At 37.4% G+C, this 14,040-nt stretch overlaps 1 long non-coding RNA gene across 1 annotated transcript; it reads left to right on the top strand.

Annotated features, from left to right (window-relative positions):
- Positions 1-409: 409 nt before the first annotated feature.
- LOC140683855 (uncharacterized) lies at positions 410-13,475 on the top strand. Its single transcript, XR_012055416.1, has 5 exons — positions 410-642; positions 2,036-2,361; positions 5,736-5,967; positions 7,976-8,079; positions 13,073-13,475. It is a non-coding gene; the product is annotated as an uncharacterized lncRNA (long non-coding RNA).
- Positions 13,476-14,040: the final 565 nt, after the last annotated feature.

Genomic DNA, 14,040 nt, shown 5'->3' on the forward strand with positions numbered 1-14,040 from the left:
ATCACATTTCCAGCTTTTGCCTATTTTAGTGTTATTCTAAACACAGAATCATAGAATGTTTTGGGTTGGAAGGGGCCTTAAAGATCATCTTATTCCAAGTCCTCTGCCATGGGGAAATCCCTGTTTTAATTCTAAAGCATAATAGAAGAACAAATTCTGATAAACTGAATTACTGATATACTTCTGAACCTCTGCTTGTGAAATGCACAAAGGCTCAGCCCTCTCCTATTTGTACATGTAGAAATGCCCTGCCATGGACAGGCAATGAGGAAATTTGATTTTCCTTTTTGGATATTTGGGAAGTACCTGCCATGTATTGAACATTCCTTCAATGAGCAGAAGATGTTTTTCACATTTGATTGTTACCATCTGCCATTTTACAGGTGTTGACTTTAGTTGCTTTATATGAGTGCAGAAAATTAAGAGAAACTTTATTGTTCAGAATAAAAAAAAGAGATAATCTGCTAATAAATTACGAGACAAAGTGGGCATGACAGACAAAGTAAGTGATTGTTGTTAATCTAGTTATTTTACCTGCAAAAGCAAAACTGGACTAAATTTGGGATATATTTTTTTTTCAGCTTCAGAAATGCTTGCAGCCCATTAACAAGTGATGAAATTTCACAGCAAATAGATATCTTGGTAAATTGTGAGGGAAGGATACTGTGGAAAACATGAAAAAATTATAATATGCTTATGTTATATATATATATCATAATGAAAGTCCTTATATTGGTAGCATTGGACCTGCTCAGGATGAGAGATATGAGAAATTTGGTGCAGGAAAAGTGTCCCTTGTGTCCTCCTGTGACACAGGCCATGAGAGCACGGCACTGTTTGAACATGAACAGGGAGTTTTCAGCCTGGAAACAACAGGTCAGTGATCAGAAATGGTTGAATTTAGAGAAAAAAAGTCCTTCACCCTGCTCTGAAATCTGATCTTGCAACATGCAGGCAACTCTGCTCCTAATTCAGTGGGGTTTTAAGTTATGGAAAAGCTTTTGAACATATCGGTCTTATTTGATTTCTTGCAGATTATTCTTATTCTAAACATGTGGTGTTGGCATTTCCTGGATGTTTGGGTCTTTGCAAAAGGAATAGTTTCAATGACCATGTGATTCTGACCTAAGAAGGGTTTTAGGGCAAGATTCTGGAGAGACAGCATATGAAATATCTCAGGCATTTATGGTTAGGAGTTTTTTGTTGGTTTGGTTTGGTTTGGGGTTTTTGTAAATATTCACAAAATTAAATAGGAGCACTTAAGAAAAAATGGATCTATTTTTCTTTTGTAGTCTAATCGTGGTAATTGAAGGTTAGCTTTCTTTCCCTCTGTATTTTCCTAGGCTGTAATCCATTTTAGGATTCTGTTATGGCACGTGAAATGGATCATCTGCAGCAGAATGGAGGCTGTGGTGATGAAGTGCCTTCCATTTCTCCCCATAATATTCTCAAAAAAGATTGATGAATAAGATCCTCAGAAACAATTACAAAGAGGGAGATCCATCAACAGTCAAGACTGACCTGTTTTTTTCCCCGCAAAGTTTTTTTCTAGGTCGGTTTGACTTAATTTCTAGAGTTTTGAGCATCTTTTATTGCAGACATTTATTTAGTCTCCAGCAAAACCAAATTAGTCAAGACAGCCAATTTTGAAGGCAGTGTTTGACATGGATTAAGAAAGCCAAATTCAAATTGATGATTCCTTACATCTATTTTGTCTTCATCGTTAAAAAAGAGTTAATCATTCTTATTTTACGAGAATGGAGTTGCTCTCTGAGACAAAAAGCAAAAATAAAATAATAATTTAAAGGAATTTTCATTTATGTTGAAGGAGAGTTTTAGGCTGCTTTATATCTCCAAAATTCTGCAAACCTTGCTTTGTGAGAAAAATTTGTTTTTCTAAAGGTGCCTCGAGGTTTGGCAAATTTCTTTGCACAGTTTCCCATACAGTTCTGACAGCCAGTCAGGAATGCTGTCTAAAGCTGTTGTTGTAATTATTTACTTAATTGCATCTATTTTATATCTCTTTTTCTCACAGCACCTAAATAAAGCCAGGATCTTCTGTACAATGGAATATGGAGCAAGGAAGTGCCATACTGTGGTACTCCTCTGTTTGTGCCTTGAAAGAAGACAAATCCCAGTGAAAGGAGCTCCATATATTCTAGTGATAGCTGACGTCAGTGTAATGCACATAAACCATGTTATGATAATCATCCAATCTCTGTATTTCCTCAATTTTTCAAGAAAAACCCCAATTGTTATGTTAAACCACATAAAAAACTCCCCACGTGGAAGATGCTTTGGCAGACTGGCAGAAGGAAGGGGAACATCACTAAAAGAAATGCAGTGGCATGATGCAAAGTTGTAAGTTCAGAAGTGAATATTTTTCCTTTTCTTCAGTTCTGCAATTAATCTTTTGCTACAATGCAAGCTAAATTTGAACTTAAATTCAAATTAAATTTTTCTTAGTTCATGTGTTTGGAAAATCAGAAGTTTTTTAATTCCTTAGATCATGTGTTTGCTACAAGTAAAGTAATTTCCAAGTTCAGGGATTTAGGTGATAGAAATAGAACATATAGAAATAGAACATATAGAAAACATTAATATAGTCCAAATCATTCTGAATATAATTGAAAATTGAAGATCAAAGTTCTTTAGCAGCTTGATTTTGTTTGGATTGCAGGATGAGAACAGATTGTGTCTTTACTACTGATTTGTTTTTGGCCAAAACAATGATATTCTCTCCAAAATTCTTGCCACAAGATTAGTATTTTCTCTCTCAGTTTTCATGAGCATTTTCTTTCTGTGTGACATATTGTGATGAATCTCCAGAGCAATGTAAAGAACACTTGTGACCTCAGGAGAATGAATCATTATTGACATAATAAATACAAAAAATTAATGTATATGCACCAAGACATAAACATATTACCTGTTCCGAACCTGGTTCTCAGCACAATGAGAAGAAGGTGATCCATGGTAAATACTGGAAACTGATTAGATATTAAACAAAAAAATGCTGTACCTGGCAATAGATATAATGTACACATCTGAATTTTAACAGTGCTGAGAATGGGACCAAGTCAATAAAACAGAAATTGATAACACTGTAGTTGGCTGACTGAATTAATCTTCATGGCTTTCCTGGCAGCACAGCTGCAAGGTGAGAGCAAGACCCAGAACCAAAAAAAGAACCAAAAACCAAAGCTTTTGCTGACTTTTTGCAGACTTCCACTGTGGGTTCAGTGGTGCCACGCTAGGAGAGGTTGCTTCTTTTTCCAGCAGACATTAACTCTTGTCCTTCTGACATGTCAAGACTATTGCTCATGTTCTAAAGGTCCTCAAAGAAAGCAAAAGTAGGGAATGGCAGTAGGTAATTTATTTGAAAACTTTAAACTTTATTTAAAAACTCCTCACTGGACACCTTTCTTTCTGTTTCAGACGTACAGAATGATATCTCAGCTGCTTCTCAAGTTGCTGTTTGCAACTAATGATGAAAAGACATTAGGGGTTTGATAACCCGCTTTATTTGTCCATTTTAGCAAGTATTAAAAGCCATTCTTTATTCCATTTTCTAGAAGTGCAACCTAAACAAGTATTTCAGAGGTAAAGGTCCACATGCCAGATGCCCAGAATTAACTGCAGTGGATTCCACCCAGTGTTGTGGGTAATATTTTATCTCCTTCACTAGTTTTGTCTAGGATAGAGTTAATTTTTTCATACCTGAGACATTTCTGGAACTATTGTTTGTGTGGCAACGTCTCTCAAGCAAACCCTTCAAAGGTTATGTCCACAATTAGTTTAAGTTCATATGTGTGTTTTTATCTTCTCTGCCTTTTAAAAATTTTTTTTAAGTGCCTAATAATTTGAGTTTCAAGTCTTTGCATGATGATGAAACTAAACTCAAACCACAGTTTAGGTCACACTGCAAAATGAGCAATCTAATCACAAAATACTCATCACATTATTCCCTCTGACAGGTCATTTAATAGAACTAGCAGGGAAAAAATCCTTTTACAAGTAAGAAAAAATTAACAAAGGAATACATCCCAGGATTCCCTGGGAAAACATAGATTAAGACATTTAGAAATTTTCTCTAGGGATTTTAAGATCATAATTAACTGAAGTTGTTTCAATCTGTCAGACTAACTGTATCATCAGCATTAGCCCCTATCTTATAATTGTGACTGGACTCACAAAAGCAGATTTTTTCAGAGTCAGTCATATTCCTGGGAGGATTCAATTGGATCAAAATGAAGCTGACTCATGCCCTCAATGGGCTCAATTAGCAAGTATAAATGCTTTTCAGCCTGGATTAAATACCTGCCTACTCTTGCCTATATATTTCAGCTTAGTACTTTGTGGAAATTCCTCTGGTGCTTTCCTATCAGCATTCCTCAACTTCCAGACAGGTTTTTCTATAAATCTAACATTTCTTAGTGTAGTATTATCCTAAATATTATGGATATTGATTGTGGCATGGATAGAGCATGTGGTCTTATGGGAAAGTGGATGATTCAGTGTTTGGATGCAGAGAAACCAGCAGAAAAAAACTGCAGGAGCAGAATGGCCACTGGTGGCATCTTTGGCTCATATTGACAGGACCAAAACCACTCTTTTAAAAACTGTGAAAGTTAAAGTTTTCACACAGGTATTAATTGATGTCCTGAAGGACTGCATCTCTGCAGTTTCATTATAAGTAAAATATGTTTGTGGTCAGATATTTTCATGAAAAATGGGTCAATGCATTTCACATGTTTTCATCAGGTTCAGAGAGGGAGGTGTTAAATAAAAAGCACCACAGGTCTCAGGAGAACTTTGTAATAATTCCAGAGCTTCACAACCCCAACAATGAGTCTGCAGGGAACCTCCTTTTGCCTCAGAGGGTCACCATAACTTTTGAGTACTCCAGTACTTATAAGCACCTCAAAACAAAAAAACAAACAAAAAGATTAATAAAATACCTTCAGTGCCATGTCTTTGCAGTAAGGTAGTGTTGCAGAAAGTACTCCCACATATGTGATGGGAAATCTTAACCTGCGATTTATACTCTGTATTTGGAAACATATAAACAGAGTAAAAAGGAAATAAACACAGAAACAGGACTCTAATGTCCTCATTTCATCAGCTAATTCTTTCTGAAAAAGGTGTTTCAGGTAAAAAAAAAGCAGGGTGGGACCCAATGGGAAAACTACAGTGCAGCCTCTGTGCCTCATAAAGAGTGAATTTGTCTGTGGGTAATGAGGAGAATGGAGGGATGAGCTCAGCTCACACAAAATAACCGATGAATTGAGCAGTTATTTGTGGCTCCTCTACAGAGCTTGATTTGTGATAGTGATCTTTCACCCAAGCAGGGATGTTATCCAGATGTGGCTGGTTAGATCTGTAATTGACAAAATCCTCTGCTAAAAAGAATCTCTTATCTCTTCTTGCTGTCCTTTGTTTGTTTTGATAGATACATAGACTGATTTTCTCTTGGCTATGTTCATGTTTATTTGTATAAGTGTGGTCCTCTTAAGTTCAAACTGGTTCTATTTAGCCATTGCTTTATTTTTATGTAAATATTCTTATATTCTCAGTTCTTAGTTTTTACACAGCCAGAATGAAGCCAGATTCTATTCGAATTTATTTATTTATTTTTTACTGAAATTAGTTACCTTACATTAAACTGCTTTTAATTCTAATGAAATTGATCTTGCCCTAAAGATTTCTACTAAGAAAGATTTCTGCATTTCCAGATGTGAAGTGGGGAGCCATTCCCTCTTGTCCTGTCACTCCAGACCCTTTTCCAAGTCCCTCTCCAGATCTCTTCGAGTCTCCTTAGGCACTGGAAAGTGCTGGAAGGTCTCCCTGGAGCCTTCTCCTCTCCAGGCTGAACAACCACAACTCTCAGCTTCTCTTCACAGGAGAGGTGCTCCAGCCCTTGGAGAATCTTCATTTCACCGCTGTTTTGGTAACTTGAAACCAGGGGTAAGATGTTTGTGTGAAAATGGGAATCACAGGTTTAAACTCTCACCTATTAAATAAATAATTCATCCTATTTTTGGAGCAAGGCAATGAATCTGCCTATAAGTGGCTGAAGGAGGATGTGGTAAAAATATTGTCCATTCTTTGCAAAGCAGTTCAGTCATGGGGGAGCCTGCCTAGGAATATGTGGAACAAAACTCCGAGTTAAAAAAGGATTCACAGCAACAGGAGTGGCCAAAATAATGCCTAATTCCTAGAATCTGGCTGAGCCCTGGAAGGACACCCTGCTTCAAAACAGAAGAGGCTGAAAAAAAATAAAATTTCACTTGAAATTTCCTTCAGAAATATAGTTTTCTGGAATAAGGAAGCCTGGGATTTGGAACATTTGCCAAAACTGTTTCTACATTGGTCTTGAAATTTCTTAGCACATGACCATATTAATCTTGTAGAATTTATATTTAATCCTTCTACTAACCACCTCCTACCAGTAATGAGCAGATCTTTAAATAGGGTTTTACTAATTTTCTTTCAGAAATACTGCAACCCACACAGGTTGGATGTATATTTTTTGGTTGAATGTTGTTATATAGGTCTGGCAAGCTATATGGAAGAGATTTTGAAGATATTTGCATGTCAAAAAAGAGAAGCAGGAAATGGAAAAATAAAACAGCAAAACAAAACCAACCAAACGACAAAAAAAACAAAAAACCCTCCCAGATGTTATGAATGATATACTTTAAAACCAATATTTGTCTGCTTTTAACTGGCAGTGCTTGCTATAGGAACACAATTCTTCTTGTGACTTTTGCCATCAATAATTTCTTCAGTGTATTCCTGAAGTAAAACAGTACAGACTTCATGAAGAGAACAATTGTTCTTTGTAGATGAAGGTTAAACTACCAGTGTAGAATTGCTTCCTACACAGTGGGAGAAGTGAAAGATTATAAAATATGCCTCCTGTCAAGTAGACTTCTTGGCTCTAAATGAATCCCTTGAATTGATAGTTCAGGAGCATGGCTTGTGCTTCACAGGACTCAGCTCAGTTATAAAACAAGCAGATCCCTCCTATTTATGCAGAAAATCTGGAGAATGCAATTTTTCTAAGCATTTCTGAATAAATGATGCCACACTTGTGATATGCTGAAGCTCAGTGTTCATGTGGTAGTAAATACTCACCCCAAAAGAGCATCCATGTTTTGGTTTGTTTGCATTTTAGAGCAGGTGGAAGGAGGAAAATCAGGAGGAAAACCTTACCAGAACATCAAATTGTAATTTTCAAGCCTAAATAAAAAAAGTTAAAGGACTTGGCATCGTGGGCAATTATCAGGCTGACTTCTTTTACTTACCAGCATTTTTATTGATGTTACTGGAATGTCTTCTAATTTCCACTGATCATACATTGCTGGTAGTTAGAAAATAGAACTGAAACAAACAAAACTCCAGAGTATTATGACTTATAAAGGGTTTAATTGAGGCTAATTTGAAATAATTATCTGGAGATGGTGGAGTCACTGACCCTGGAGGTGTTTAAGAAAGGACTGTACATAACAATAGTTGAAACGGAAGTGTTTGGTTATTAGTTGGACTCAATGGTCTTAAAGGTCTTTTCCAAACTAAATTGATTCTATGATACTGTAATTTTTAAACATATTTTAAAAATTATTTACTTACTGGCAGTCTGCTTTAATCTGGGGAAAACTGCATCTTTATATCCATCCAGCACCAGAAGATCAAATCCCTCTTTGATTTTTACCTCTTCTGTGTCAGAGGTCATTCAAAGCCAAGTATAGGGCCTGGACTTACCCCCTGATCTAAAAAGCACAGAAATCCACTGGAAATGCTACTGATTTTGATTATATGGTTAGTGATTCTCACATCCTCCATTTATGTCACTTTTTGCTTTGTTGCAAATTTAATAAATAACCCTAATAGTAATTATAATAATGTATTCCCAGTGCTGATGAGTAGGTCCAGTTTTAGCTGGATTCTAAAGACTGTGTTTGTCCTGCAGATTTTACTGCAAAGGCAGAAGAGCATGTGATGGATGTCATTGAGCTCGTTTTCAAAAGATTGTGGGATCCAATTTATTGATGTATATGTCATGTTTTCCTTAAGGTAAGCCAAGGAGAAAAGTTGCAATAATTCAGGGATGGACAAAATAAATGTTTACTAAACTAATTCCCCATCAATTCATCGAAATTACTGTCACTGCTTCACTCTTTCTGAGGGTGGCCACGTCTCAATAAAGCTGTCTTTGGGTCTGATGTGTATTTCCAAGAAGTGTGACTCCAAGAGCAGAAGGTTACTTCATTCTCCCTGTGTGTGTTGTGCTCACCATAATGAGGCTACAGCTGCTAGGTAACATTTATAGCTCAGAAATAACAAGAGTAATCAGCAGTGCATACAGCCCCTGGCTATATGGAAGTGAGGGCTTCACCTTACTAGTCCCAGCTTTGGAGAAGAACCAAGGTCTTTCCCTCCGCAGTAATTTCTATTCAATACATCCCAGGATGACCAATGTAATGGAAATTTCTCAGAGCCTAAGCCCCAACTGAGTGCAGAAAGCATCCTTCAGATAAAGCTGGTTCATAAAACAGAATAATCAGACAGCTGAGAAAACATCCTGCAATATGAGTTTAAAGTGTTCCAGGACTTGGTGCTATGAAAACATCTGTATCAGTGCCTCCCTTCTTCCAGATAATTGGGGGGGTTATGATACTGCAATACACTCCAAAATAGAGTTAATATATAGTACTACAGTGTACATTTCTTTGAAATACCAATTCTTGCTTGCTCACCCCTCCCTAGAGTTTGATTCTTCCCTTTGAGCTTATCAGTATGTCTTTTGTTGGATTTATATAAGTTTTGCTATTGCTCAGCACTTATTGCACGGGTTTCTCTTTAAAAAAAGAAAAAAAAATGCCCAAATCAATCCTTAATCTGCAGAAGTGTTCACTAATACAAAAATGGCGCTGGTATTTAAAATGCTCGATAATACATGCATAGAAAAGATTATTTAATGGTCTTAAATAACTAAACTATGTCAACACACTTCAGTCAAGCTCCTTCTCATCTAACTAAAAGGAAGAGTCTCAACCTGAGTACATAGTAGAATAGTCAATGTGTAGCCTTCATTTCTAACAGATTATACAAAAAAATCAAAACAAGATCTGACAGAGAGGAGATGATGAAAGCAGTGGTGTGTACAGATATTTACTGCCTTTAGCTATCACAGTGATTCCTTTCTTCTAGCCTGAACTGAAAACACACGATTGGCAGGTTTGTTCTGAATTTTTTGTTCCTTGAGTCGCAGCCAGGATTTCACTTTGGGTAACGAAACATAAAATTTACAGATAGGGATATTAGATAAGGGGCATTTGCCAATAGATGGAACAAGGAAAGGGAGTCTGCAAGTGTGGCCCATAGGCTGCTGCTGCCTTTGGGGTCCAGGAGACAACAAATGATGTGAGCAAGGCTATTGTAAAGGCAGGTGAACCCAGTGGGAAGAAATGATGTTTGACTCCAGATCAGAAGGCTGAATGATTTCTTTATTATAACTATACTATAATACATTAATATGCTATTTAAAGGAGATACTAAAACTACAAACATACTTTTTCAAACTAACTCACAACTCGTGACCCTCTCTCTCTAGTCCAGCCACAGGTGGGTTGGATTGGCCATCAGGCTCAAACAATCCTCACCAGAATCCAACCAAGCAATCACCCCAGGTAAACAATTCTCCAAACACATTCCACATAGGAAAAACAAGGAGCAGAAATAGAAATTGTTTTCTCTTTCTTCCCTCTGTACTCCTCTGAATGAAAAAATCCTGAGAGAGAAGCATGTGCCTGCCACACAAGGCCACCAGCCCAGGCTCCAGTTCAAACTTCCCAAACCCATGAAGTTGGGAAGCTCAGGACTCCAGCCTTACAGCCAAGCAGCAAAGTGCTGTATGGTTTGGGGTTTGTTTTGTTGTGTTTTGTTCTTTGCCTGTGGATCTCCATCTCCTTCCCAGAAAGCTGTTGTGCTGCCTATTGAAAGGCTGGATAGGACCTGAAAGATGCTCAGATGAGTCCTGACAGGACAGTGTGGACCCCTCTGTATCCTGTGGAGAATAAACATGAACACATGCAACTGCTTTAGGGAATGCACTGATCTTTCTGGCTTATTCCCATAAAGGAGGCAGAGAGATGATATCTGTTTTTTCATCTGTGCTTTTTGTGATGTGCCTTCTACATCTGCTGCTTTACACAGAGCCTGGCAGAGGGAAGGTTTTATTGTACTCTGGGCCTTGTGTTTCTGAATGATAAACACTAAGTTTTGTGGACAGAGCAGTTGCTTGCATATTTTTTTAGGTAGAGAGTATACCTAAGATGTATATAGAGATAAGTAGTTTTGGAAACAACCAGTTGGAAATTATTTCTTCTTATTTATGGAGGAATGGAGTTTCCTGAAGGAAACATAGGTCTTACGCTCTTATCTTTAGTTTCTCTTTTTGTCACCCTTCCCAGAAAATTTAGAATTATTTTGGGGTAACCCTGGTATCATTAAAGAAGGTCTCCACAGCCCAGCTGAGTGATGAGCTGACCATCACTTTTGCAATGTTCTTTGTTTGTCCCTTCAATGGCAATAGAAATGACAAATGAAAAAATAATCAGGTGTGAAAAAACTACTAAGCAAATAAATGAATGTTACTAATTCCAGATTCAAAATGAACTGCAAAGATAACACATACGAGCTCATGACAATGTGGTGATCAAAAGAGTTTGGGAAAGTTGTTCTTTGCCTTAACACATGAAACTCAACCATAATAGCAATTAAGGTTCAGCTGCAGTAAGACCAGTGAGTTCTGTGGTATCCAGTGGTGACATGGATCCCCAGGTGATTATGATCTCCTGACATGTTTAGACTTACCTGTGGCTCTTTGCAACCACCTACATTTACTGTTATTTAGGTATTGATGGGACTTGAGTCCACTGGAAATTCACAATTAATATGTAATTTAATAGTGCATTTTCACAACTTCTGTCAGCAGATCCTGTAAATAAATTCAGCATTTTAAGAAATACTTTTCCATAATGATAGTTGAACACATGATAGCAGCAACAACCCAAAAAGGATCTTTGGGTTTTTTGCCTAGCCCTAAGGCACCATCTCTGTGTTAAGCTGATGGGTTTATAAGACTAAAGGTAGAGGATTTGCTCCCTGAGCTTTTACCAAAAGTGCCAAGTGGAAGAAAGATATCTGGTAATAACTGGTACCTCAGCTTTTCCTTTTTAAGGAAATCTAAGGATTTCCTAATCAGTTTCTTCATCTTTCTTCTAGCAGAGAGCAGCCAACCACAGCTCTGTGCAGCCAGGTATTAATTACTCTGACAATCAGCCACTTTCTCCTCATGCACAGCACTGCTGGGGACTGCCAGGATCCATTTCTAGAGATGCCAAACTGTGGCTATCCCATGGTTTGGGCCCACCTGTAATGTCAGCAAATCATGCAATAATTTATATATCAAATTACTGCCTCATCTTCCCTGCACTCCAGTAAAGCAGGCAAGAGTGAGAGGGTTGTGCACAGGATCTCCAAACCTGGCAGTGACAGGGCTACAACTCAATCTAATTGTTGAGGTTGTTTCAGGGTACAAAATCAGTTCATAAGGAAATACTGACGGAAAATATTGACTGAACTAACCACCCAAACTCACAAAAGCTTCTCCTTCCACACCGCTGCTGCAAGTTTGAACATCTCAGTTATTGTGGTACAGCAACATTGGTTAACTCTGTTTTGTCATGAAAGTTTTAGTAATTGTAAAGAATAAATGTTTCTCTATACTTTATACTCAGTGGGAAAAGGGACACAGAGGATAACTGGGTTGCTAAGGTTAATTATATTTTATATGTTTTTACTGAAGGCAATTTAATTTGGCATCACCTAGAGGAAAGAAGAAAGGACAACAATCAGTCATGGAGTGTAGCTAAGAATATTCAGCTTTTTATTCTGCATATTGGAAACTCAGTTGGTCTGTGAGAAATCACATTTCTCTGTGACCCGAAGGACATCATAAATAAAATAAAATCAGATTATCTTTTTTTTTTTAATAACTCTCACAAGGATAAAGGAGGAGAGAATTCAGGATAGGATTTTTTTGCTGTATTACAATTTCTGACATCAATTTGGTCCTAATACATTCAATAAGTATAAATATTGAAATATGATCTATAAGAAGAGGCATAGTTTATTTAAAACAGCTGAGGAAATGTAATTTTCTTTAAACTTAAATAATTGAACAATGTCTTTTGCCATGAGTGAAAGCAGAGGAAGAATGTACACTTCACAGAACCAAAGAGTTAATGCTGTCAAAGTTAATTTTGTGCTTTTCAGATTGCAGGGATGTAAAGCCAGAGCTGGGAAGGACAGAAAATTTTTATGCCAAATTAAGGATGACTCTAAAACCTAGTGACCTTTAAATGGGATGTGGAAATAAAGGATAATTGAGTGGCATATCTGCTAATTATTTAAAGGAATTAATAATTCAGAAAGAGAGAACTGGCTCTGACCTGGTCTACAACTGGAAGGGCACATACACAATTCTGAGGATCCCTCATCTGCCTTGTGACCTCTACTAGAGGTATTCTAAATTCAGTCTAAGAAATATGGGATAAATTGGAGTACTGGAAATTATGGAAGAGGTCAACCTGTAATTGTTGTTCCTGTAAGGCAGAGGAGCTCAGAGCTGCCACTGAACCAGGAGATATCAAATAACTGGGGACAGGGAAGGTCCTGATTCAGGTGTGGACTGCAGGGGCAGCTGGAATCTCTGGATGTATCCTAGGAGTGCCCCTCCTTTGCTTGTTAATATTCATTTTTCTGCCTACAGGTAGGTGCAAAATATGAGGAGGAGTTATGGCTATGTTGATGGGCAGAGATTTGTCTGAGCAGATATTTATCTTGATTGCATAAATATCTGCATCTGAGTTTCACATCCAAGGCTCCTTTTACAAGCAACACTGTGGAGGAGGCAGTCCATGCACAATTAACACAGTCTTGAGGTAGATGTGGAAATAGTTCAGATTAATTAATCAAAACAAGTGCTAATTTATCTCTATAGGTGCAGAAAACCCCCCTTGATCTGATGAGTGTTTTGAAGATATGGAACTGTGGACAAGATTAGTTTTACAAAAATCACAGATACCATATAAGGACCTTGATAAAATATGAACAGAGATCTGCCTAGGACATGCAGGAAAAACTGGAAACTACTGAAAAAAAAAATTTTTTTCTTTACTTTCTTGATATTTTCATTTCAAACAGAGATTTTTGCCTGTCTTTTATGTGTTACTGGGGGTTGGAATAAAATGGTTTTGGGATGTCAAAGCAAGTCAAGTCTATTTTTTACTAATTTGAATAATGTATTATGCGATTTTCTCTTTCACTCTTCTTCATGGTTTAAGTATCCTTGGCAAAAGTCAGCCAAGATGTGGCACACACATAACAGTCATGAACTTCACAACTTTTTTTGCCAGTGATATTTAACGTGTATTAAAAGCTAGGAGATAATTTTTCTATTGGATACTCCTCGAAAAAAAATATATTTTTCAGCTGCAGCTTTGAAGATGTCTGCCTAGCATGATGAATTAACTGGGCTGAATAGTGGAATTTCTGTGAGATATTTTAGATAAATAATGTTGGTATTTCTGAAAAGCTCTGACCCATGTGCTTTGATACTAATCTGGTGGGATTCAGCTACAGATGAAAGCTTCTAAATGTTGGTGCTGCCTTGAAGGTGCCTGAGTGTGAACTGTGTATCCAAGCACAGGAGAGGGCAACCAGTGCAGTGGAATTCAGGGGAGCATTTTCAGCCGTGTGGATGATCCCACCTGACCATCTGAACACTTCACAGACAGAACTTTCTGTACTGAGTAATGGAAAGGGGCTGGAATGAGAGCTTAGGCACTGAGATCATAAACATTTCAACTCCTAACTTTGAATGTGTTAATCTGGAAGTTGAGCTGCATCCATCACTTACATATTTACCCTTCTGAAAACTCACTCAACAGAATTTCTTATCCTTACTGA

This window comes from Taeniopygia guttata, chromosome 4 (genome assembly GCF_048771995.1).
Source record: "Taeniopygia guttata chromosome 4, bTaeGut7.mat, whole genome shotgun sequence".
NCBI classification, from domain to species: Eukaryota; Metazoa; Chordata; class Aves; order Passeriformes; family Estrildidae; genus Taeniopygia; species Taeniopygia guttata.